This window comes from Nyctereutes procyonoides, unplaced genomic scaffold (genome assembly GCF_905146905.1).
Source record: "Nyctereutes procyonoides isolate TBG_1078 unplaced genomic scaffold, NYPRO_anot_genome, whole genome shotgun sequence".
NCBI classification, from domain to species: domain Eukaryota; kingdom Metazoa; phylum Chordata; class Mammalia; order Carnivora; family Canidae; genus Nyctereutes; species Nyctereutes procyonoides.
The window spans coordinates 6,125,046-6,131,045 of record NW_026575126.1 but is presented as its reverse complement, the minus strand read 5'-3'; positions in this window follow the sequence as shown (position 1 = coordinate 6,131,045).

Here is a 6,000-nt window from a genome sequence, read left to right as displayed (position 1 = left end):
GATGAAAAAGGTATGTATGAAATTGTCGGCTGTTTTTCGATTCTCTTCCTATTTCTGGTGTTATGGCATAAGCTCTTTGCTTTTCTTCCCTTGAAACTTCTGTTTTAATTCTCAAGAACCCATTTTGGCAGTTAAAAATATTGTCAGTTTCTTTTTTCTTTGCATCCCATTTATAACAATTTTCATTGAATAACTAACTCGACCAACAAGAGGGAGGACCACAAAGAAGGAATTCCAGAACAAGATTAATATTTTAGGTTATAGACTGGCAAGCTATAGCCAGAGTATCAGTCACCTGTACTTATAAATAAACTTTTATTGGGACTCAGCCACATTCACTTTTTTATGTATTGTCTGTGGCTGCTTTTGAGCTACAATGACTGAGTTAAGTATTTGTGATCGAAAATGGATGCTTTAAATACTGTTAGTATCCTGCTGACTCCAAAATTGTGTTACCAAGCCTGCTCTCTCCCCTGAACTCAGCTACAACTCGCTTTCACTGCCACACTTCAGTTCAAGCCACCCTTATATATTGCCCGAACCCTTGCTTCCATTCTCTCCACTCTCTTCCATCCATTCACTCTTCAGTAGCCAAAGTGATATTTTTAAGGCCAAATAAGATCCTATTAGTTCTCTATTTTAAAACTACGCAAGGGCTTTCCCTGCTATTAAAATAAAATCCACATTCCTGACTATGACCTAAAACAGGGGTGAGCAAACTAGAGCTTGCAGGCCAAATCCAGCCTGACATCTGTTTTTATAAATAAAGTTTTATTGGAACACAGTCATGCCCATTCATCTACTTATTGTTTACAGCTGATTTAGGGCTACAGTGGGAGAATTTAGTAGTTGCAACAGAGACTGTATGTCCTGGAAAGCCTGAAATGTTTACTATCTGGCCTATTAGGAAAATATTTGTCGACCCTGATTCATGCCATCTTGTTATGGGGGGGGGGGGTAGAAAAATGAAGAAAAAAAAGAAAACAACAATTAAACACACACACACACACACACACACACACACACACACACACACTGGTGAGATTATCTGAAGTCCAAATTAAGGAATTTTGAATGTCTGGCTTCACTGGTAACTCTTTAGGCCTGCCAGGAATTTTGCCAGTCATCCTATGACTTTTCCAACAAATTTGTTGACAGAATTTTTAAGTTGGTGCCTTTCTGTGAAGTACTCTGCCAAAAGAGTAGATGCATTCTTGAAAAACTGCCTATGTTGATGTAATTAGAACACTACTTATGTCTTGGGATGGGTATGTTTTCTAGAAAAACAATTTTCCAATTTTTAAATATAAGTGAGAAAAATAACTTTGCTACTCAAAATTTTGCATTTAAAGCAATTTTTTAGGAACACATCTGCTCTTGTACATAGGTAAACACTAAATTGGTTTTTCCTACTAGAAATTGTCCAGGAGACCTCAGGCCAAGGAATGACTGTGAGGCTGCTTAAAATCTCTCTTGCTATATAGTTGGTGCTTCTTGTAGATGCTTTGGCCTTGTAGAGTCAAGCGAGGTTTTTAAACTGAGGGTGGGCCTAAAGGACAGGGGAAGAAATCACCACCAGATTTCCCCACAATAGAGAGCGTTTCATAATATTCATATAATATTTTTAGGGGATAAATACCCAGATTTATATTGCTACATTTCTCAGCTTTATTATACTGCCATACTCTCAACTCCCTAATATTTTTTCCTAATATTGATTGCCAAATAAATACAGATATCCCCCTTTTCAAAGGTTTTCCTTAAGCCACTTCACTTTTATGAAAGACCTACATTAGTACCAAAAGAAATTCAGAGACTTTTTGGTTTGACAAAAAGAGCTATTACTGTACTAATGAACAAAGGTCTTTCATAAAAGTAAAGTGGTGAAACACACACTTTCTGAAAGCAAGGAATACTCTATGCCCCATTTCAGCTTATACAAGATTTCATAGGAACACTGTATTTTCAGAGAAGAAGAGAAAACTGTACTGTCAAAATTTTGAACCTTCACAGGATATGATATGTAGTAGGCAGATGAGCATATCTGTTGAACAACTATAATACAACATGAAAAAGTGGAGTGGTTTTTTTTTGTTTTGTTTTGTTTTGTTTTGTTTTCTCTGTGTGTGGCTTTTGTTTTTACTTTTTGGGTTTTGGGAGGTTTTTTGTTTGTTTGCTTGTTTGTTTTTTAGTTTTTTTTAACTGTGGTAAAGACATTTATGAAATCTACAATCGTCACCATTTTTAAGTGTATAGTTGAATAGTATCCACAATATTCACATTGTTATGAAACAGATCTCCAGAACTCTTTCATCTTGCAAATCTGAAGCTCTATGGTAATTAAACAACTCCCCTTTCCCCTGCTCCCACCTGACTCTTTTACCCACCATTAGACTTTCTGTTTCTTGAATTGGACTACTTTAGATACCCCGTGTAAGTGGAATTATACAGTATCTGCCTTTCTGTAACTGGCTTAGTTCATTTAGCATAATGTCATCGAGGTTTATCCATGTTGTAGCATATGAAGGATTTCCTCCTTTTTAAGGCTGAATAAAATTCCATGGTCTATATAGACCACATTTACCCAATGACTGACATTTGGGTGGTTTCCACCTGTTGACTATTGTGAATGGTGCTTCTACGAACATGACTGTGAAAACACAAGATTCTGCTTTCAGTTCATACACCCAGAAGTGGATTGGCGGATGATATGGTAATCCTATTTTTAATTTTGATGAAAAGTTTTATTTAGTATAATTTAACTTAATGTATTGGGAATTTGTTTGCATACCTGTATGATCTGTTTCCCAGTGTGGTTCAACAAAAGCTATGAAGAGTATAAAAGATGGAAATACTTTTACTGTGAGCAGGAGAATGAGGTCATAATAGAAACATAGTAAAATCATACCAAAAATACCAGGTGGCATTGAGGCCCCAAGAAAATGGCCAGTGATCAGAAATTTATAGTGATGGCAATATAGGTGGATGCTGTTAATACAGTTACTACTACTACCACTACTGTTATCACTAATACCACGTGATAATATAGATTGACTTTTGAGTTAATAGCTGGAACTTCTTATGGTAGGCAATGAGTCTGTACCACTATGAGCCATCAAATGTTCAGTTACAAATCCAAAGCACTTTGTCTGTAATATGCATCTCACTATTTTGTCATAAAGAACAACATGTCCCAGAAGTGACCCTCTCAGAACCACAGATTGAAAATCGTAGCTTGGGAGGCAGCAGGAGTTCAGGCCCTGAGGTTGTCATCTTGTGTAGCTTTCTTAAGTTTATTTCTCAAAGTTCAAAGTCATTAAAATAATTCCTCAGCAGGGGCTCCACTCATCTTGCTTTGTTCTGCAGGGGTAATTACCATCAACACTAATGGGAATTCTGTATTTGACTCAAGAAGTAAGCTCAGCATTATTAGCTCCTGAAACAGAACAGAAGTCACTGATCTGCATCTAAATGTTGTCCCATGGTTTCAAGCGAAAGGGAATTCAGTGGGCATTAGAAAAACACCTAAATAAATTCTTCCATTGCCTCTGCACTTAACTTATATTTTTTGAGAATTTAAGAATGCATGGAAATGTAAGATATTCTTTAGACAGAACAGAGCAACAATCATTTAAATGTTGTTATGCATGAGGCAGTAGACTTAGCGTTTCAATTATTTACTTTACATTTCACTTGTTCACTTTTTCCTCCTTCTTTTGAGGTGTTTGCCCCATTTTACAGGTGTAGAAACAGAATGGAGAGGATCATTGGTTTTCCAACACGTGACACAGGCTGTCAAGACCGAGCTAAGGACTGTGAGAGCATATTCAGGGAGCACTTCTTTTAAGGTCTCATATGAAAGAATAAATCCATGTTGGTTATTACAAAAGAGAAAGTTATGTACAGCAATGCAGGCCTGACCCTACTTCTCAGGGTCCCCTCTAGAATGGGTGCCTCGTACCAAGCTCTACCCACAAACTCTCCTACTCACATTCAGCCATCAGCCATCTCTTAGCTATGCATTTGGCCTAGAGGTGCATATGCTGATAGTCTGGCCCACTCTTGGAAAGATGGACGTCTGCATAGACTATGGAATTGGGATTAGGGCACTTGACAGGGAATCCCAAAATCCTACATGAAGCATGATCTAGAAGAGGCTGAGTGACACATCCTCTTAGTTCTATGAAAGCCTTAGCCTGTGAAGAGTGGTGTGGCCAGAGGAGGGCCAAGTCAGGGCCACCTGAAGGATGGGCACAGTGAAGGGGTCTAAGTGATCAACTTGACTGTTGGCTTTAGAAAGAAATTGGAATATCAACAGAGAAGTTGAAAACACTCTAGATTCCCCCAGACACTGGGATTTTCTTCCCAATGCCTTTTTTTTCATATAGTCTTTACCATCTCAGTAAATGATATCACCACCCTTACAGTTGCCCAGGCCAAAAACCTTGAAGTCGTTCTCTATTTCTCACTTCCACTCATAAGTTGTATCCAACCCCTGAGAGCAGTTTCTGTCAGTACTGTCTTTGAAAGGTATCCGGACTTTAGCTATTACTACTCTTCGTTACCTCCAGGGTAATAATATCTCGCCCTGTTCCAGACACCACCACTTCTCTCCTGCATGAACTATTCTGTGTTTCCTGCCCTATGCCTAGTCTGTTTACAGCACTGCAGCCAAAAGGGCTTGGGAACTTACTCTTCTCTCTACCTAGAATTCTCTAACAGAAATAGCAAATGACTTGCTACATCATCTGCTTCCTTCAAATGCTGTTGTCTTAGAGAGCCTCTCACTTGTGCCATCTAAAATTGTCACCCACCTGACACTCCCTATCCTCCTTCCCTTCTTTATTATTTTTCTCTTTGTACTTATCACCTTCTGACATACATATATTTTACTTATTTTTATTGAGTAGTCTCTGTCTCCCTCCACTGTAATACAAGCCCATGAGGGCAGGAATGTTTTGTCAATTATTCTTACTGCTGCATCCTTGGAATGGTGTTTGGTGCACCATAAATACATTTTTGGTGAATGAATTATGAATGAATGAATCAGTAGTAATATAAACTAGCCAACTCTTGGTTCATTAGCTGTTATAGATATATATGCCAGAATAGAAACACAGGGTACAACAATCAGAGTAGTTTCTGAATCTTGCCTTGGATGTATCTGACATATACTTAATCTGGATAATAGCCTCATTGATGCTTGATCAAGATCAGATGCTACATCATTTTACATAGTCGATTCATGCTACATCATTTTTCATAGTCGATTTTTAGAAGCAACAGATTCATCCAAAAGTCCTTCTTTGGTACTTGCTCCTAACATTCAGCCCTGAAGAAAGGCCAGGTCTTAGCAGCCGCATTATAATATGAATTCCAAGTGCTCTGATCCAATATAACAGAATAGATAAAGCTGCAAATTATGGAAAATCAGAATAACAGTGGCATAAACAAGGTCAGTGTCTCTCTCTCTTCACATAAATTAAGTCTAATGACAAGCAGACTAAGATTTGTTTGGCAGCTGCTGACAAAAACTAAGACTTCTAGTTTATTCTCTCTCCATCCTCAAGATAAGTTTATACTTCATGGTAAAAGATGGCTGCTTAAGCTCTAGCCATCAAGTTCCTATTCCATTTTATAGAAAGGTGGGAAAATTCAGGATGAATCTAGAATATCCTCTTCTCAAAAAACAAGTGTATGTGAAATGATTTTGGAAGCAGTTGTTAAAAATATAAAGGAGCCACATGGGGCGCTCCCATCAGTCAATCTGAGAATCACAAAGAGAATAATAATTATGATTAATCAAAACAAGTAAAATCCAGGATTGGGCAAGCATTGATAATGTTGCCTATAAGAAGCAAGTTAAAAAGTGTATAAAAAGTAATTTATAAAAGAAAGATGATTATAATAGCCTTTGTTTACATTTTATTTTATATTTGGAATTATTTTTAATGAGTTTTTTTTTCTTTAAATATATGTTGCTTAGAAGGCATTAATTCC